The following is a 22,270-nucleotide window of genomic DNA, read 5'->3' as shown; positions in this document are numbered from 1 at the left end:
AGGAGAAATACATTGTAAAGCACACAACATTGCATATTTTAAAGAGGGTAATGGGTTTGTTTGTTTTGTTCTTGTACTTGCCTTTTATTATGAACTTTGTTTTTTTTATTTTGTATTTTATGCTGTAAACTGTCCTGAGATCGTTGGATGAAGGATGTTCTACAAAGTTAATAAATAAATTTGGGGGAGAGGGATGTGTACAAAATGTGTACAGTTTGCATGCAATTTAAGGGTTGTATTCAACTCCATGTGAGCTGTGTTCTGCATGTGCAATGGGTCTTCCCCTTCTCAACATATGCGCCAGAGAGACTCCCAACACTTTTAAGAGGATTGCACCAGAGCAGAAGAGGAAGTTCTCTTGTGCAAGCAGAAGTTGTTGCACAAGTGGAATGGCAATGTTAGATACAACCCCAAATGTGCACAGTGTGTGTGCTTGTTACAACACAAAGAAATGAGATGGAAGAGAGCAATGACATTGTGCATGCAGAAGTGAAATGGAATGGAAATAGGTTGATCTGTCCATCCATCCCTAAATAATTATGTTTGGAAAAGGAAATGAAAGGAAGAGGGGCATAGGAGCCTCAGCTGCTGGCCATTATAAATGTATGTTCCCCAACCTGCAAGTTGAATAACATTACCAGCCCTCTGAAACATTGTGGGCATCTTCACTTCTATTTCATCCCTTCCAGCCCCATGAATGTTCCCTTCAAAAGCTTGAACTACACTTAGCTCAATCAAACAGATACTTAAAGTCCATGTTAAAACAGTGAAAGCTACTCCTGGCCCCTCTGCATGTCTCCACATGGGAAGCCACCTCAACCACTACTTTGGGGCCAGTACAGAGCAGGAGGCAGTCAGGTACCCTTGCCCCAGGACTTGGAAGGTTAAGCCAGCCAGGGGACCCCGCTAGGGGCCTCCCAGACTTAAGCTGTCATGCCCTGAATGCCACATGCCTCCTACCCTGGGCCTCAGACAAGCTCTGCATGGGTCTTGCTGCTTTGCATTCAAAGACTATGAAAAGAAAAATGAAATGAGGAAAATCAGAGTTGACTTTTTGAACTCTGTTTCAGCTTTTCCTTACTATTCTGGAAGAGGCTATTTCTTGTTCTCTGTTGCCATCTAAAGGCAAACATGAACATAGCGAGACAAAGTGAATCTGAGTCAAGGCAGGTGAAAGTAAATGTGTTGCCCAGAGCCATAGAGATACTTAATGTTTCATTTAATCCCTTGATAAATTTCTTTCAGAGAGACTAAACATTTTTTTTTTATGTTGGCATTAAAAAGAAGAAGAAAAGCAGAGTTCTGCTGATTCTAAATAATCAATCGATCAATCTAGGTTCATTGTTCATGCGAAAGGTCATGACAAACCTGCAGCAACAGTACAATAAAACTACAGTGGTACCTTGATTCTTGAACTTAATCCGTTCCAGAAGTCCTTTCGATTCCTGAAATGGTTTGAAAACCAAGGCATGGCTTCTGATTGGCTGCAGGAACTTCCTGCACTCAAGCAAAAGCCACATCAGACGTTCGGCTTCTGAAAAACATTTGCAAACCAGAACACTAACTTCCACATTTGCGGCATTCGGGAGCCTATTTGTTTGACAACTAAGCCATTCTAGAACCACTGTACCACTGTATACAGATCATACATCCACAATCTGAGCTAATATCCATGATGTAAGGGAAAGGTTGCCAGAGACACCAACTCAAATCTGGCTTGATTTTAAATTAAACTTCAGAATCACCACAACAATTTATAGCAATTTTATAGTATTTTTTCCTGATTTTTCCACCCAGCCAGTGCATAGAGGGCTACACTTCGTGTTATGAAGCTACTCTTGTCACTCAAAAGAAACTGGATAATTTCTGCTGGGATGTACCTGCTTGCTTTTGTGAACAAAGGTTTCAGAAAGTGATCTCTTGGGTCACAGTGTAAGGGGCAGGCTAATGTGAAGTCTTGCACAACTACAAGTCTGTCTGCGTATGGGACCTGGTTGAAGCAGCCATCCAAGACTGCAGTGGGCATCACTCAGAAACACAGCTCAATAGAGAGATTTCTTTAAGGAAACTGGTGAGAGTTTGGTCAGATAACTAGCTCTAAAATGCTCTGTTCTCAAGAGTGGATAAAATGTGGCATTTCTAATTAGTTGCAGGTCACTTCTGAATCTAGCTAGAAGAGCCAGTCCCTTAGTTTACATTTATTCAGGGTCAGTGCAGAGCTCATTTCTAGAAAATAATAATAGTTTTAAACCTCTTGACAAGATGCTTTACGGGGTTGGTTATTATCTAATTCCATATAGCAGAGCACAAGAAAACACTGAATAGGCATAGTAGCAATTTTAAAAAATATACTTCAAGTGAGCACAGTCCACTCTTGCCATAACTGTTTGCCACTTGGTTTATGTATAAAGAGATGCTGGTAGTTGTACCTTGGCTACTGAACGCCTTGGGAGTTGAACGTTCCAGCTCCTGAATGATCGAAAACTGGAAGTGAGTATTCTGGTTTTCAAATGTTCTTTCAGAAGCCGAATGTCCGATGGGGCTTCCTGCAGCCAATCAGAAGCCACACTTTGGAAGTCAAACATTTTTGAATTCAAACAGACTTCCAGAGTAGATTCTGTTCTACTTCCAAGGTACAACTGTATTCCTGATGGTAGAGAGAAGGGGTGGCGGCGAGGGCAGCGGGGGGGGGGGGGCATGATCTGCAAATTTCCAAAATGGAGTTTTAATCTGTAGATTCAAGCACCATCTATACCTAGGACTGAGTATGCCCAAAATCCCAATCTTGGACTTAGAGTAATTTATAGATAGGCTTTCCTGTTTACATTATGTGCTGAACATCTCAAAGAGATTTTTGAGGCCCAATCAGGAAAGGATCATTAACTCATCCACATTCATCAAGATCGAAAACTTTCTACTCCTAATTACTGGAGAGGGGGAGTTTGCATTGACTAAATATTGCACCAAATCATTAATATAAAAGTTTAAAAGAGTGGGAGCCAGAATGCAACCTTGTTTCACTCATTGCAACATTTTAAAAGTATCAGTCATACCACAATTTAAATCTACTCTGCCCCTCATGTGTTGCTGTATAATTCATGGATCAATACCAGAAGTCTGAAGTCGATGTTGGCAATTTGAAATTTCTCCCACTGTCTATTTTGATTAATAGAATCAAATGCAGCAGAAAGTTTAATAAAGGCTACATAGGGATTATAGTTATTGTTCTTGGTATATTTTCTTATAATATGGTTCAGGGTGAAACATTGATCAATGATACCATGTTCTCCTCTAAGTCCCACTTTAAAACTAGTCTGATAGTTTTTGAAGGAGATTCCAGGCACATAGCTTTGAGGAGATGTCTAACAAGGTGACTGGTGGATCATTCCGATGCACCTTCTTATAAATTTGGAAATGATACTCAATTCTCATCCAAAGAGCATCTGAGCCATGCTGTTTATGGTGGTAAATAAGTCAGAATAGGCATCCAGCATTTTAAGTATTCCTTATCGCGCTCAGGTGGAAGCAGATCTTCTCTAGGAGCTTCATTTGATTTCAGGTAAGAAAGAATGTAGCGTTCCAACAAAGCTAGTAGTATTTATCCAATACTGTAAATAATATTAGAACACATCCCTCTTTTCCTCCAATGGATTTATATGATTCCAAATAGTTTAGTCTCCCATCCAAGTATCTTAAGAGGATTAAATGACCTTAGCTTCAGCTGTTAAATGCAGAATGTGTAAATTCAGGAGCTGGAAAATGAAAAAAACAAGAGATCTCCTATTGTGACAACTCCTGTTTGCCTAGAAATATGCAAACTTCACCATTAAGCTCAATCTCTTCATATAATGAATCTCCATCCTGTTCCCTATACAGAAGTTGGCGTTTCTCAAGACGTCACCTGTCAATTGTGGCAATTCTTCATTCCAAACCACTGGGACTCCATGTTTCACAGAACGGTCAAAATGCTCGTTAAAATATGAGAGCTCACTTTGTTTCAATTTGCATTAATGGCTCTGCAATTAGATAGCTGGACCTGTAAATATTTTTTATGGCTCATTACTTGCAGGTCATACATCCCACAGCACAATTTTTTGAGGTGCCTTTGGGAAGCAAATGTTTGTTATCACCTTCTAGAAACTGTGTGTTAGAAATTGGGCTAGGCCAAATGGGTGGGGACGCTGGGTTCCCATGCTGAAGATTTGAGACAGGATTAACAGGATTAATTTACACAACTGGCTTTCAGAAAATAGCCTACAGGCCCTCAGAATAGTGTTCCTGAGCTTGAAGTTTCAAACTCTGCTTACATTTTGCATTTTCCTGCCCATGACATACTTCACACAACCCAACCTTACAAGGATTGGTAAATCGTGTCGGTTTCATATTTCCAGTCTTACATTCTGTTTAGAGCCCGTTTCCACATCAGTTTGCAAATGGGTGTGTCTGTGTTTTTTATGTCTGCATGGAAATTTATACCTTTTCCAGAAGCATTTCTATTTGTATGCACTTCAGCATGTGTTTCCCCGTTATAAACCTTTTTGTGCTATGTTTTTGTTGGAGAGCTGCAATGCAGAAATGCAATGCAGAAATGTGGATTTTGAAGGATAAATGAGTTTCACTTTACATATTGGTTCAGGAATTAGGCAGGCTCACAACAAAATACAGACCTATCCGATTACCCAACAATTCCAACATGGAGCTTTGTTTATCTCTACACTAGTCGCTGTGGTAAGTGCAATGAAACCCTTTGGTTGACTCTTTGGCTTGGAACATCTTCAACTCCATCCAGGAGTTTCCCATAGAGACTCCTCAGGTCTTTCCTTTATTCCAATGTTTCTGTGTCTTGCTTAGATTCAGGATCCTATTTTAGTGGATACAATTTGAGCCCTTGTTTAAGATACATAATATTAGTGCTGAATTTCTGGAAATTAACTTATGGAACACGACTTATTTTAAGTGATTTCAATTACATCTGTTTAACTTTTTTTTCCATTTCCAAGGCCCAGAGATGTTTCATTTACCTACGCTTACTTTTTAACATCTTTATTTAATCTTCATTTAAATACAATTTTAAAATTATCTGATGCTCACGACATGATTGCCTAACGTGAGATAATAGCACCCATCCCACTTAGAGCAATTTATTATAATTATCCACTGAGCTGCTCCAGTATTTTTTTAAAACTTGAACAAGGGAGAATCAATCTCTTATGTTATGAACAGCTCCTTAGAAGTAAGTATTCCATCTTGCTGACATCAAAGTATTGTGCACAGGAAGCCTGAGAGAGCATCTCTTCCACAATGAGTGTAGAAAAGAAGGAACAACGCACAGACGTTACCACAAATGGGTTACACTCCCACAAACCAAATGCTCATGCAAGACCACCTAAAACAGGGATAGTAGACATTTTTTTTCATCCTGAGGGCAACATTGCTTTCCATACAACCACCAAGGAGCCATATGCCTGTGGTGGGTGGGGCCTGATGCAAAAGTGGGAGGAGCAACAAACACAATAGTACAGTTTCTACGCACACCCCTCTCTATCCTGCATCCAGGTAGTGAAAAAGTAGTATGGACACATTCCAGCCATACACACAAACATGCAAGAAGGGCATGAAGCAAGACCAGTATGGGGTGGGGTCTGGTGAGAAGGCCTGGGGTCTGGAAAGTTCCCAAAGGGCTGGATAGAGAAGCCTGAAGTACATGGGCCCGAGATTCCCCACCCCTGACTTAGACATCCCTATCCAGAGCCTCAGAACAGCGTGAGAGCAGGGTAAGATCAGGAGTAAAGAGGGGGAAGGGAAGCTGTTTTGTTGGCTGTCACCAACTGTCACCTGTTGGCAGCCTGTCAATCAGGCTACTGAAAATCCTTTGTCGCACAAATAACCCAGAGGTGCATTTTAAATAAAAGGACACGTTCTATTCATGTAAAAACACGCTGATTCCCGGACCGCCCACGGGCTGGATTTAGAAGACAATTGGGCAGGATTCAGCCCCCGGGCCTTCAGCACTAGTGCCTGGCTCTTTTCCCTCTCCCTCCTCACCTATATTTCCTTGTGTGCCATGCTTTTTAGATTGCACATTTGAGGGCAGGGACTGTCTTGGTGTAGTGGTTAAGAGTGGTAGACCCGTAATCTGGTGAACCGGGTTTGCGTCTCCGCTCCTCCTCATGCAGCTGCTGGGTGACCTTGGGCCAGTCACACTTCTCTGAAGTCTCTCAGCCCCACTCTCCTCACAGAGTGTTTGTTGTGGGGGAGGAAGGGAAAGGAGATTGTTAGCCGCTTTGAGACTCCTTAAGGGAAAGGCAGAATATCAAGTCCAAACTCCTCCTCCTCCTCCTTCTTGTTTTATGGATCTGGAAGCTATGTTCCCCAACCCCTGGCTAGAGTGCATGCATAAAATGTCTACACTTTCTTTGGTTACTTGTATATATTCATTATGTGGACTCATGTGGTCTTTCCTCCTGTGTCTTAGAATCATAGAGTTGGAAGAGACCACAAGGGCCATCGAGTCCAACCCCCACTGTGCTAGAAAACCACACACCTCACACTTGGGTTCATCTCCACCGCAGCTTTATACAAATCAAAAGTAATGGGAGGCTCCCTTCCGATGTCTGCCCTGTAGTTCCCACACTATCCTCCTATTCCTTGCCTGATTCACCCATTTACAGTAAAAATGTAAAGTCCTCGTTAAAATCTCAGATGGAAAGTAACTCAGTCTCTTCTGTCAGTTGCATCTACATTGATATAGAGATATATGATATATATTTACGTAACCCAAGCCCTGAGAGTATAGAGAGTGAAGAACACACTACATTTCTATAACAACTTACACGAGAGATGGAAAGCTATAAGCTTGAGTTTCAGGAAATGACCACAAGAGGGCATGGCAGTGATACAGAAAGAAGAGAAAAGTATTTTAATCTAACCTTTTCCAAGTCAGGCTTCGGTTCTCCTTCAGGAGATCTTTCCCAGAACATTCCCTTTGACATTCTTTTTGAAAGCCATTTATGAACGGTGTTATTTGGCCGCCAACACTTGCCTGTCTCTTAAAGTCATCTCTCGTGTTCCTGAAGCATCTGAAAGTTGTGAGCTTTTAACACATTCTCTCTAAACAGTATTGCTCTTAACTGGTTTGCATAGTGGCGAGAAGCAACAGCAACACCATCAATGCTCACAATTATACAGCTAGGGGTAGAATTCGGGTTCCTGCTCCACAGTAAGTCACCAGATGACTCCACCTTAAAGAGTGAAATATGATAGGGGCAGTTGCAAACAAGCCTAGCATCTGGGCTGGTACAGAATGTGGTGGTTAGCTTGTTTCTGAGGACAAATTACAACCTGCATAAAGCACTTTGCTTGTGAGATTTGCACTGGCTGCCAGTTTACTAGTGGGCAAAGTTGTTATGAGTATGTAAATCTCTATATAGTTTGGGATCAGGTTACCTAAGAGATCAGCTTATCCCTTATATACCAAAGAGATCACTGTGGTCTGCAGCCAACTCTCTGCCACAAGTTCTCAGAAATCTGCTCCACAGTAACTCAGAGAAAGGCTTTTAGTGCGGCTGCCACTGTTCTGTGGAATAGTGTTCGTCTTGAGCTATGACAGGTGCCTACCTTCTGCACTTTCTGGAAACTGGTGAAGATTCCCGCCCCCCCCCCGGCGACTTTCCCTGCTTGGTAAATGAATGCCTACAAATAATGTTGGGTTTTTAATCCTATTTGTTGTTTTTCTGTTTAACTATTTTTAATTAATTAGCGTGTTAATTGCCTTTAGATGGTGGTTCAGAAGGCGATTAATAAATTATTATTAATAAGTGAAAAGAACAGGGTAGGTCCTACAAAATATATAGACTAGCATGTTGCATATTGTTCCAGAAAGGGCAAAATAGGTGGTTGCTGTTGGCATCCATCTGTTTAAAAAGACAGTGTGCCTCTGGGGAAGAAATCAAACCTCTAGAGAATTTCACCAACTGTTGTGGCTGCAGAGACCAGTTCCTTGTAACTGCTGCCTCTTGGCAGTTTTTGTTGCACTAGCAGCACTGAAGTGACCTCTCTGGGGAGCAAGCCTGGGCGGTGTGTATGGAGGTCCTAGGCTGCCCAGACAACAAGACCCTCCTCTTGGCCTTGGTAAAAGGAAAGGAAAGCATCTCAACCACCTTAGGGATTCTTAGTCCTTTTTCCTCTACAAAGCAGCAGGTATGGGATTTTTCCTTGGAGGTTACTCCTGAAGCCTTTCTCATGAATGAGTTTAGCCACAAAGCAATGGAGGTTTAGGACCAGAGTTTTCTTCTACTAGATGGGCTACCTTCCCAGGTTGACAAGCCCTTCATTTCCCTCAAATCATGTGCAGAAACCACCTCCTTGGCCGTTGGATCCCACTATTGGGCTCAAAACACCAGAGCCCATATTCACATGCAGCGGAAGTACCTAATTCACCTGACCAGTCAAAGCTGTTCCTGGGATTGTGGCTGCTGTTGCATGCTGACAGTTTCTAGGAGCCACAGGTGAGAGCTGAGTGCAGGGTGGGGAGCAAAGGTAGACATACTACCCCAGAAGAAGCAAGGCAACCCAAAAGTAGCATGATGTGTCTCCCACAAGAGGTACTAAAGGTAAAGGTAAAGGGACCCCTAACCACAAGAGGTACTACCCTACCTGCAACTCCCAACGCACCCTGCAGACTAGATAGGTTCACATGAAGGACCTAATCAAATTGGATTTCTCCTGCAGCCCTACTTCTGGCTAAATTCCTGCAAAACAAATCTGATGAGGTTTTAGAGGGACATTTTAATTTGTGGCTGCTGTATTTCTGTTGTGGTCATAAAAGCATCTGCTCCAGACAACCTTGACACTTTATAAATCAATTCATCATAAAATAAGCCGTGGGTTGTAGCAAAATGTACTGTTCTCTTCCTGAATATAATTCCTGTTAAACCACAGGATAGAGCTCTTAAGTTCGAGAACATTGATCTAAATTCTTGCTCACATTGTTCTGAAATGGTCTACACATTAAAAAGAAGAAGAAGATACACAGAATAATAGTAACAATAATATCTGTAACTACCAGTTCAGTGTCCTGCAGGTGGTCTATTGCATTAAAATCTTCATGTTACAGAGAGACGGGAGGAGAGAGAGAGAGAGAGAAGGAGGGAGGGAGGGTGGGAGCAGCTCCTCTGCTTAGGTAAAGACAGGACTACAATCTTTTCTAATGACTTTCCCTTGTGTGGGGGGTAGGCAGGGCCAGATTTAGGTTTGATGAGGCCCTAAGCTACTGAAGGAAGTGGGGCCCTTTATATGTCCAGCTGTCCTTTGTCAACAACAAATTGTCACTGTTTTTTGTTGTTGAATATATGCTATATGGTAATTTATGGAGCTAATAGGTATCTAAAGCTATTTGGTGTATGTAGGTTTTATTTTATTTGTTTTTTTATCTTATATTTTGGAAATGTACATCCAGGTTTTTTTCCCCTTTAATTTTTTTGGGGGGCCCCAAGAGAGTGGGGCCCTGAGCTATAGCTTGTTTACCTTATACATAAATCAGGCACTAGGGGTGTGCTGAGGATTTGTAGTAGCAAGAAGAGAGGTTAGTAAGAACATAGGACAAATCTGAATATGATTAAACAATGCTCAGTGCACCTTAGCAATGAAGTGACAATCAACAATACCCGCTTACCCTGCTCGGGGGTGAGTGACAGCAGAGGTGTAGCAAGGCCAGGCAGTACCAGTGCGGAATTTTTTTGTCACCCCCCCCCCCCATAAACAGCTCGGGGTAGGCTTGGGAGTCACGGGCGTGTGCCAAATGTCCGCCCCCCTTCCTATGCCTCTGTGCCACCACCCCCGCAACTACCAAGTACCCCAAGCCATCGGGGGAAGGGGGGAGCTATGCAGCTTTGCCGGGGTGCTGGCAAAGCTGCGTCCTCTTGGGAGTCACAGCTCCTGTCCGTCCGTCCCCCTCCCTCCCTCCCCGGCTTGCTGTAAAGCGGCAAAGCAGGAGCTGCTTATGGCGAGCCGGGGAGGGAGGGAGGCTAGGAGGGGGGTCCCCGGATCGCCGTAAGTGGCTTCTGCTGGCGGCAGAGGGAACCCACTGCCATCCACACGGTGCTCCAGCAGTGCTGGTGGCAAACCGCTATTTACAGTGCATGTGCGGCATCACTATGCACAGCACATGCGCGCAACACCGCGCATGCATTGTATGTAGTGGTTTGCCACCACCACCGCCCAAGAGCCATACAAATGGTGGCAGGATTCTCTGCTTGCGGCTGCAGTGGTAGCGGAGGGATCCTCCACTTGCGGCTGTAGCAGTGACAGAGGCATCCTATCGTCATCTGCATGGTGCTCGAGCAGCGCTGGAGGCAAACCGCTATGTACTGTGCATGTGCACGTTTCTACGTACAGCGCATGCATGCGACACCATGCATGTGTTGTATGTAGCAGTTTGCCGCCGGCGCTGCTCAAACACCATACAGACAGTGGTGGGATCCTCTGCTCGCGGCTGCAGCCGCAAACGGAGGATCCTTCACATGCGGCTGCAGCAGCGTGATGGCTGCTCGCACCGCCACGCCCGGGCCGAGTAGGCAGGGTGAGCACCCCACAGCTGCCTTCTTGTCACCATCCGGCGCACCACCCCTCGTCCCCACCTTGCGACACCACTGAGAGGCAGTTGTGGCTTGTTGCAGGTTCCCCCTCTGTTCCTGGGGGGCAAAAGTTGTATTTTCACTGCTGACCAATATCCAACCCTAAAATTATGAGCTGTAATCATGGGCAAGCAGCAGGGTGGAGCCTGGGTCTTCGTTCCAATTTGACACCTAATAATAAAAGCCAGCTGCATCTGGGTTGCCCAGTCAGCCAAAGAGCAACCATCCCTCCTTCCCTCCATGCTGCTGCTGTTTAACTTGTATCATAACTTTGCTTTGCTTTCATGTGTACCCAGTATATTGACCTTGCAATTGTTTTACAATGCTTTCCATGTTCAGAACCAGGAAAGAATTTGCCTACAGACAAATTGGGCCCATTTGGGGGTTCTGCCTTAATAGCAAATGTCACAAGTTTGGGTGGATAAGGTATTGGCTGGAATTCTAGTCCATTGAAGGGTTGGGGTGAAGTGGTGGATCAGCCTATAGCAGGTGCAATCTCAGAGTACATCATTAGAGCGGTCTAAGTGGAAGGCCCTGTCCAGAAACCAAGTGTGGGGCAGAGTCACAGAACTCCCAGAAGCATCTGGCAGTGGACCTGTGTCTTGACATGGTCCATATCCCAGGCATGACCCTGCTTAATCTTCAGCCCTCCATTAGGAGGCTGAAATGCATATACATCCAATGCCTGAGCTAAAGCCTACCTACATCTGTAATCAATAAAGTTGTAGCCAATTTAATCCCCGATCATCGTCTTGTCAAGTTTGCTCCATCACACTATTACTATTGCCCACTGATGTAGAAGAGGGGGTGCTGCGATTGGGTCCACACCATAGATTCAGGATGCCAACTGCATATTTTAATATTTCCAATACCATTTGCATTATGACTAGTCATTTGTTTGCTTGCTTTTGCTTCTTATATTCCACCTTCTCCTCCAAGGACCTCAAGGAGCTGTGCATGGCTCTTCCATTCTCCACAATGTCCAACAACCCTGGGAGGTAGCTTAGGCTGAGTGATGGTGCCCGGACCAAGGTCACCCAGTGAGTTTCATGGCTAAGCAGGGATTTGAACCTTGGTCTCTCAGCTCCTAACCCAACACTCTAACCACTATGTCACGCTGGCTCTCAGACTAGAGCTCACATCCACTTGGCTGTTTTCATCTCACAGGTTCATAGGAAGGTGACTTGTACTCAATTAGACCATTGATCCATCTAACTGCTATGATATTGAATCAATGCAGCCGTGAGCTGCTGGTAGCTTGAAAGCAAAACATAATGGGAATGTTGGGACTGTTCCGTGGGAAACAGAGGGACAGTCAATTCACAGTGCAGAGGGCACCGGAATTAGCTCAGAGTGTAATATGAGCTGTACAGGAAGTACAGGAGGAGTTTGTCTCTCGATTGCTGAAGCTTGAAGAGAGCAGTCATGATTTTTGTAACGCTGCAAAGACAGAAATAAAGGAATGTAAATACGTTTCTGTCTATCTCTTTCCCCTGCCTGGGGGGGCAGGAAAGAGGGGGTGTGTTCTTCTCACTCTGAGAAGGATCGCCTATTGCGACCTCTGCCTGGATCCTGCTGGGGAATGCAGACAGGGAGGTCAACAGGAGATCAAGCCAGGTGCCTGGAGAGTGGCCAGTTTCTCCTGATAAAGGCTTGAATCTCAACACTAACACCAGCTGTCTTCAACCTTTCAGACCCAAATACCCAGCGTTAACCCAAACATGCATTTCAGGATCCATTTATTTTCTCTCTTTTTTGGTCACACATTCATATGGTGGTACTGCTGTTGTTACACAACTTAGAACAGGCTGCATCCCATGATTGGGTCCCAACACAATGACTGAAAACCAGTGCTTTGAACTGACTGGGAGCATGCCTCCATAGTTTCAAACAGGGGTCTTTCTCAGTGCTACTGGAGAAACTATGGATGCAACCTAGGACCTTCTGTGTGCAAATAATGTGGTCTGCACTGATTTTTGCCAGGTACAAATCCAAAGCACATTTTACTTCTTGGCAGGGTTGACATCTAAAAGGAAAGTGTTCTTGGGCATCTGTTTACTGTTTCAGTTACCACCTGACCCACTACTGCTATTCTTTTCTGTCCTTGTTGCTCACTCATTTGCCACTCACATAGATGGGCAGGGAAAAGCAGCCATTGCTGTTTACTCACCACAAACAGACACCTCTATTCACCTCTGCCTTAAACTCCCTTGCTTACCCATCAGCTCTCTTGGCAAGCAAGCAAGCAAGATGGAGGAGCCACTGCAGGGAGGCCAATGGATCTCCCAACACCAGGCCAGGGGGGGGGGGTAGGCAAGTCAGTGGTGAGGTGTTTCCATCTCCTTGCCTCCTTTCCTTCCAGCACAGCAACCAGCAGGCTAATGTTGCAGCTGTGCTACACCAGATGAACCTCTAAGTTCTGCTTCATGATATTGTCCCCTTTTCTGAAACCGTTTCCTCTTTACTGGATGCTAGAATTGGTTAAACAAAACAAAACAAAAAACAAAACAAAACAAAACAAAACAAAACCGACATTGCTTTAAAAGCATGTTGCTTCCAGCTGGCTAATCACCCTAAAATTGAATGCATTCAGCTTGGGGCATTACACAGTTCAGTTTTATCCCCACCCACCCCACATTTCTGTAGTTAAGATGCTTAAAATATATGACGAGGATAACTGCTTTTATAAAATTAATGACTGCCTGGATGATGAATTTAGTCTACTCGTAAAACAACAGAGCGCTTTCAATCCAATGCCAGTTATGCTGTTTGATGATTGTTTTGGCCTTTAAAGGAACTGTATGGAACTTTTTAAGTATCTGTTACAACTGCACTGCTCCCCATACAACTTCAAGGCTTTTCCTTCTGATGCTCTTACTTTGGGATGTTTCAGAACTGACTGCAAATGTTGCTGTACTTATAAATCCAGCCAAGCATTTAGCCAACCCATCCACCTATGCAGAGCAGTTTCATAGCCACAAATCTATGGTGGACTAGCATACCCCCAGTGATGCCCACAATTTGCAATTTACATTATAAAGTCCAGCCATTTCTGGTCTCCCCCACCCCAACTCAGCTTGTGCAGCAGGAACATTATGGGTTTCATTGGAGGAGGAGGGGGACTATGAAAAGGACTGTCATACTAATTTGAGTCCATCAGACGTATTCCCTCATTAAGAACTCTTCCCTTAAACCATTAAACTTTCCAGGAATCAAACATTTGGGAATGTCCTTAGTCAAGAAGAAACACAAGGCCTTTGTTTCATCTGTATGACACTGACCACCCCCTTTAGGGTGAATGGTATTAACACTTAGTCATATATGTATATAGGTAGGTACACAAAAGGTAAAGGACCCCTGGATGGTTAAGGCCAGTCAAAGGCAACTATGGGGTGTGGCAGTCATCTTAGTTTTCAGGCCGAGGGAGCCAGTGTTTGTCCACAGACAGCTTTCCAGGTCATGTGGCCAGCAGGACTAAACTGCTTCTGGCACAATGGGACACCATGACGGATTTTCTGTATGAATATGAGAATCCTATTGACTAGATGGCTTTTAGGGGTTTTTTTGAGGGGGGGGTTGGCTTGGTTTGCAGTTAAAGGTAGGGACGAGGGAGAAATTTGATTCAGTTCTCATTAAAACGTGAGCCTACCCAATCTGCACTTCCTGAAACAATATGTGAACCACAACATGCATCATCTGAAATTTGCACTTGTCTGAATTTTGCAATGCAGTTCTGCAGCCAAGTAATGTGCACAAAAGTGCCTATACTAGCATAAAGTGTGCATAAAATTGCATAAATTAGTGAAAATAACATTGTAACATTGGTGAAAATAACATAGTATTGGTAAGCATTTGCCTTGCATAAATGGATATGCGTATGATAACATCAATTAAAACCTATTGGTAAAAAATAAATAAGTCACATTTTGAATTTCTGTCTGAACAATACTTTTCAAAAAACAATTCACAGAAGACAGGAATGACGTCTGTCAGACTTCTATTGGCAAGGAGTTCCACAGGACAAGCCCTGCTGCCCTAAAGGCTCTGACCCTGATAAAGACCAATGGAATTTTAGGAATGTGGAAGACCATTACAAGTGTCATAGTATAATATATTGGTGACTGAGGTGGAACATAAGGAATCAGGTGGTCCTTAAAGTACTCGGACCAAATTATTAAGGATTTGCAGATTAATATAAAAGCTTTGGACAAAGGCTTTGAGCAAATATATACATATATGGGAAGTTCTGTTTCACAAGAGGAAGTCCTTGCGCTGATGGAACATCTTTGTTGGATGGGAAGTGTTTGAAACTTCCCATCAGACATTTTTGATTAAACATTGCAAATAAAATATTATTCCATTGATTCTGTGAGCGCTACACATGTTATAAATGTGTGTCAGGGGAGAGTTAACTAGGCTAAAGTGTTTTTGTTGCAAGGAACCGATGAAAGACAAAGAGTTAACTCAGAACATTTCCAAGCCACTGCAAAAGTCTCTATTTAACAGTGCAAAGGATGAGCTATGAGATCTAATAAATAAAGACACATTTTGTTGGTCAAGAGAAACTTTGACTAAGCTGATGGAGGGCTTGGGGACTCTGAACATGATCAGAGTAAATAATGTTGGATACTTTGGGTGCATTTGTAGCAGCAAATCCAATTAAAAATTTGACTTCAAAAGGAAGTTTGGATTCTCAGATAGATGCCTGAGTGGAATTGAAATGTGGACTTTGTGGATTATTTGTTCCTGAGAGAGGCTTGCCACTATGATAGCTCTTAGTAAATATTTATTTTTATTTATTAAAGCTGGTGGGTTTCATGTCATTTGCACTGCAAACATATGGAGATATACATGTCCAAACAACACATGTATTCAAACAAGTGGTTGTTAAAGCAACAACTTGCTCAGGAGGGGTTTTTTTTAATGGAAAATGGCCAAAATAAAGAACTGATACATGGACTTCATATTTACTACACTTACTTAAGAGTAAATCTCACTGAATTCATTGAGATTTACATCTTAGAAGACATTCATAGGTTTGTGTTGGTCTACTAGGAATTTATGTAATGTGCAAATAATGAACATTTACTCAGGAGTAAGGACTCTGTGATCAGTGGGGCTTACACCCTAGTAAGTGGGTAGGTATAGAGTGGCAGCCTACATGTGAAGTCCAAAATATGTTTGCTCAGAAATAAGCCTCACTGAGTGACATACACCCAAGTAAATATATGTAGGGTTGCAACCTAAGTCTGTAACTCCCTGCACACTTATCTAAACTGCATTGAAATTATGGGACTTAATTCTGGCTATACATCCATAGGATTGCTCTGCCTGGTTTGGAATATTGGAGGTTGTTTGATAAGAGGCAACCTGGAAAATGATTAATATATTATATGGTGGTGGTGAGCATCTCAATCTAGGAAAGGGGATGGATACAAGAGAAGGGGACACTCTGTTGTGGCCATATCTCCCTTCCCCAGGTAGCCCAGGACCCAACATGGCAGGAATGTGGCTGCCACAAACCATATTATGCTGGGCATTGGATCAAGTAACATCTCTGTTTAAATATCAACACTTCAATCAAATTTGTTATTTTAATGCTTCCAACCTACTTAGGAAATGGATTGAATTTATTATGCTGGAAGGGGGAGAAATCGGGGGGAGTACCAGTGCTTGAGATTTGGGGTTGCCTAGCAGACTAGATTTGACTGGATCAGATGAACCAATAGTCTGGGGTCAGTGTCAGGCAGTTTCATCTCTTTGTCTGTGAATTTGATTATCAGATGGGTGCCTCTTTATCTGAACACCCTCATACAATCATAGAGTTGTAGAGTTGGAAGGGACCCTGAGGGCCATCTAGCCCAACCCCATGTAATGCAGGAATCTCAGCTAAAAGCACCCATGGCCATCCAACCTCTGCTTCAAAATTCCAAGGAAGGAGAGTCCACCACCACTGTCGAACAGTTCTTCCTGATGTTTAGTTGGAATCACATTTCTTGTAACTTGAAGCCATTGGTTTGAGCAGGAGGAAACCAGCTTACTCTGTCTTCCATGTGATAGTTCTTTAGATATGGGAAGTTGGCCATCATATCTCCTCTCAGTCTCCTCTTCTCCAGGCTAAACATAACCAACTCCCTCCCTCAACCCTTAATTAAAAGACTTGGTTTCCAGATCCTTGATCATCTTGTTCACCCTCCTCTACACATGTTCCAGTTTATCAATATCCTTCTTCAATTGTGATACCTAGCACTGGACATAGTACTCCAGGTGTGGTCTGACCAAGGCAGAATATAGTGGGATGCATTCATCCTGAACAGAACACACGAGGGCTGCTTTCATCATCATCATCATCATCCATTAAATTTGAATGTTTTATAAACTACCCCTTTATCCCACTATGAATAATGATGCAATCTTAAAATAAACAACAATAATAAAAACAAATAGGAATGTGGAGGGGTGTACCCAGTTCACACTTTCCAAACCAATGCACTACAACTATTCTTTGACAATTGCATTCATCTGAGTTTTGTGGTGAATCTCATGAACCAAAATGTATGTACAAAAATCTGTGTATTAAGGAAATGCATGCACAAGAATTTATATACTAGTGTAAGGAACATATTGGAGGAAATTGCAACACAAATTTTCATGAAAATGCATACACATTTTTTGCTCTCTCTCTCTCTCTCTCACACACACACACACACACACACACACACACATAGTGATAGAGAAATGGGGCAAACTGAAATTAAGATTGGGGGGAAATGAGAAACCAGAATTAGCAGGTTTTTTTTAAAAAAGGGGGGGGGAGAGAAAGCCTGGGCTAATTTAAATGTCTTAACCTGGTGCTGAAAATATTCCAAGTTTCGCCCATATGGCTTCCTTTTGAAGGATATTCAAAAATTGAGAAGGCTGTCCTCCTAATGGATGCATTAGAAATGCAGCTTTCCCACAGAGGAATCTCGGAGAGAGCCTTGTTGGAATATCATAATGTACGGGCAGTTTGCGAGTTCCAGTCAGGTGCTTGTGGAAAATGTGTCAAAGAATTAACCAAATCTTCCACTGGAATATTGCTTTGTTATCTTTACTCCCAGCTCTTTAAAGGGCTCATGGCATATCAACGAAGAGCTCCATTTCAATACAGGCACAGCTAAAAGCTGATATTGACCTATGAGCTTCAAGCTTGGTTTGGCTCTCAAAGCTGCTACCCCTTCAGGCATGCAATTCATAAGCATTTTGCATAATGAAACAGCACATATGTTTAAGTTTTTAAAAAATGATCAGGGTTTCATGTCAGGTAAAATGTCCTAGTTCAATGCAAAGATTTGGAAAATGCTATAAAACAGATTGAATTACTGAAGCATATAATAGGGCAAAAATCCTTTGATATGAGACAATTGCTTACTGTCCAGGGAGCAGATAATACTGTAGAAGGAGTTATTTCTCCTAATATTTTTTATAATTGCTGCTCTATAAAGAACAGCTCGTTAAGACAGTAGCTTTACTGTTTCATCAGCATTAACCACACAGAGCATTGCCTGCTCATAAAAGAACATTCTGTAAACAAGGGCCACATAGGATGCACTGGCTTTGTTTCAGCTCCTGTACTCACCACAACAGGGTCAGGGAACATATGGTTCTCCAGGTGTTACTGGGCTATAGCTCTCATCCTCCTACACCATTGTTCATGCAGGGTGCTGGGGCTGCTGGGAGTTGAAGGGCCAAAGGTTACCCATCTCTGCTTTATAACAACCAAACAAGTCAAGTCAATCAGTTCTATTGTGTTTTAGCAGACAGCCATTATACAGATGAAGATGATAATAATAATAATAATAATAATAATAATAATAATAATAATAATAGAGATTTACATTTCTGCTCCTTAACCTTTAAAGGATAAATCATTTCCCACACCCCGTTTAAGTTTAATAACATGATTTGTAGAGCCTTAGCAGGAAATTTATATACAGTCGTACCTCGAAAGTCAAACGCCTTGTGAGATGAATGTTTTGGCTCCTGAATGTTCTGGTTTGCGAACGTTCTTTGGAACCCGAACATCCGTTGCGGCTTCCACAGCTTCCGATTGGCTGCAGGAGCTGCCTGCAGCCAATCAGAAGCTGTGCCTTGGTTCCCAAACATTTTGGAAGTCAAACGGATTTCCGGAACAGATTCCATTTGATTTCCAAGGTACGACTGTATTCTGAAGTGTATAGACTTCTCTACATCAGGCAGCAAAAAACAAGTCTTTGCAAGTCTTCTGCAATCTTAACAATGGATGAATACAGTTGTTTCTAAGATCATTATAAAAAGGGCATTCAATGAGCACATGACTCGTATCTTCTATTGACATGGGGTTGCAACCACAAACTTGAACCTTTATAGGAATTCCTTTGTGCCGGCCATGCAATGGCTAGTGGAAAGACATTTAATCTTGCCTGTGTGAAGGCTATCCTCGTTTTAATGTTTGGTAGTTCAACCAGAAATCTTGGGAGGGATAAATTCAATGGAATAAAGGAAGAATACAGATTATTAGATTGACACATCTCGATTTTAGCAGCTTGTGATTGCATCTCAAGGTCCCTAAGCCTTTGGAGTATTAATTATTTAGCTCTCTCAAAACCTTGCAACAAAAGAAAAGAGGTAGAGAATTCCAAACTCATGGCAGCTGACTGCATTTCACCCTTCTCTGAGTTTGGGCCCATCTCTTCCAAAATTGTCAAACAATATGGTTGCATACTCTCACTTCCCATGGTGGCAAGAAGCTGAAGAGGCAGTTCTCACCAGAGTTGATTTCCTATGGGAGGAAACTTGTGGTGTTTTAAGATGTATGATTTATTTAAAGATATGCAAGCAGAGCATGGGCAGTCCCGATACACATTATTTTTACCTGTCAGTTGTCTTGAGTCCCACCAGGAAAAAAGGTGGGGTAGAAATAAATACATAAATAATCATGATAATCATAAGGCCAACACCTTAGCGAAGCTAAGCAGGTCTGTGCCTGGATGGGTGACTGCTTGCAAACCTCCTTTATGTCTTATCACATAAGGAAGAAGAGGCATAAATATAAGGTTGAATCAGAGAGAGAGAGAGAAAGAGAGAGAGAGAGAGCGCTATACCCCAAATTCCATCAGAGCAGAGCTGGCTTTCTCTGTCTTTGTCCTGCCAATACTGCTCTTTCTTTACATAGAGATATTCAGTTGTTCCCTAAGCTGGGGGCTATGCTAGAGAATGGCTCACCTTCTCTAAAGATCTCTTGCATTCCAGAAATTACTTCTGTTGCATCCCCAGCCACCAGCACTTATTGAGGAAACCATCAACCAATCACCCTTACTCATTGACCTACAGTGCCTCTAGTAAAAGTTATGGTTGTTCTGTCTCAGACAGCATACATAACGTCATTTTATACCTTTAATGCATTCTCAAATGCTTCACTTCACCAGTGAGGATGGAAATTAATTCACATGATAGAGATATATGTGCACTTGTACACACCTGCCAGTAGTCCTGGAGATGCTCAGTTGCAGAGCATCTGCTATGCATTCAGAAGGTCTATTTCAATCCCTGGCATCTGCAGGTAGGACTGCGAAAGAACCCTGTGTGGAACCCTGGAGAACCATTGCAAGTCGAGGAAGACAATAGAATGTTGGATGGACAAATGGTCGCACTCAGCATAAGACAGGTTCCTATGGGATGAGGCAAGTGCAATCTACAGTCAACTTAGATGTTCCCTTAGTTAATCAGATCAGCAAGCAAGCTGATAGTGAGCAGGACGTATCTAAGAAAGACACATATTCATCCTTAGCTCCATTCCTTATACAGGATTGCATTTGAGCCACAGGAGTTGTCGGGAGCGTGGCCCCCCACAATGCAAAGGAAGAGTCAGTTTCAGAAAGTGAGCTGAGTGTGCAAGTGGTTGACTCTGTAGATGAGAGCTGTCTGTCTGATTTTAGAGAGAACAGCCTGGGGCCCCTCCTTTCCAAGGAAGAAGCTGTTAGCTCCCAAGGAGAGGAAGAATTGGAAGTCGGCCAAAGCCTTGCCAGGCAACCAGCAGATAAGCCAGTGTTGGAGGCTGAGTCTTCTGGGGAAGTCTTCAAACAAGGAGATTGGAGAAGGTCAGAGAGCAACGGAAGGGAAGGAGACGAAAGGCGGGATTTTGGCGTTCTTCCTGTTGGGGGAGGGAATGATGAGTCAGACTGGGCAACTAAGATTAATGAGAGCAGGCAGAACGCCATGCTCTGAATGTGTTTTTTCTTTCAAAAAACTTGTATAAAACTGTCTTTGCTGCTTATCAGGCTGCTCACCTGCCAGAGATCATTATAGGGGTGGAGCTAGATGAAGAAGGCTTGTGCTAGTAAGCTGAAAACTATTGCTAGCCAACCACTAAATTCCACAAAACACACTTACCTGGGAGCAAGCATATTTATACAATTGGATTAGATTCTCCATGTTCACAACAATTAGCATTAGAATAATAATAGTAGTAATAGTAATCCTCACAAAAATCTTTCAGCATTTTAGTGCAAATTTATTCTAACAAGCATTTTTCTATGCATTTGATGAATGTACACATTTCTGCATGAACTTTCCTTGATAATGCATTTTGTATATTACTTTCATTAATATATTCCATGTACGCACACTTTCCCTTAATATGTCTTCTTCTAACTACTGGATAGAGAACTGCATCCAATTCAAAAAAAGTGTGAATTTAGGAGAGTTGTTTTGTATTGGTTTGAAAAGTGTGAAGCAAATAGTTTCTCATTAAAATAAAAATAAAATTGCATTTCTCCCCCTTCTATACATATGGTTGTGCTGGCAAACTTTTCCTTTAAAATCAGTGAGACGTAAGGTTGCAATCTTATGCACTTTTCCTTTAACACACTGGGATTTAAGGCCTGCTTAGGACTGTATTGTTGAGGCTTGCACAACTTTGGTCATTTACCTAGGAGTAAATCTCAACAAAATCAGTAGGATTTAGTTCTGAGTAAGCATAGATCATGATGCAAAGTGCCTTATTAAGTTTGGGTGGTGCCCAGTGCTTTTTCTTAATCAAATGTATGTAGTCCACATGAAATTCAAGACTGTTGCTTTTCTAATTAAAACATTAATTTAATTACTGCTGTTAATCTCCTTTGCTTACCAATGACAGGAAGCTCATTCCCCGGCCCACAGTCTTCCAGATGCTCTGCTCACAAACCTATTTCATGGTAAAAAATTCTTTCCTGTAGCACCTTAAAGACCAACTAAGTTAGTTCTTGGTATAAGCTTTCGTGTGCATGCACACTTCTTCAGATACACATAAACCTATTTCATGTGTGTGTGTGTGTGTGAGAGAGAGAGAGAGAGAGAGAGAGAGAGAGAGAGAGAAGAGAGAGAGAGAGCCTCTTCTTTGAAAATTTGTCTGATGATCTAAATTATAAACACACCAATGAACAGAAACCTTGATTCATCTTCTGATGAGTCACTTCTGGTGATTCAAAATCTCCCTGCATTTTAAGACAAAGGAAGACTTGGGAATAATAGAATATCTTATAGGGGAAAACTACACTTCCAGCTGTAGCAAACATAGTATCTTCCGGCAAGATTGAAGAGATGGTGTTGTTATTTCTTCATCCATTCATTCATTTATT

Source organism: Podarcis pityusensis (assembly GCF_964106645.2).
Source record: "Podarcis pityusensis genome assembly, chromosome: Z".
NCBI classification, from domain to species: Eukaryota; Metazoa; Chordata; class Lepidosauria; order Squamata; family Lacertidae; genus Podarcis; species Podarcis pityusensis.
This window is presented reverse-complemented; position numbering follows the sequence as displayed.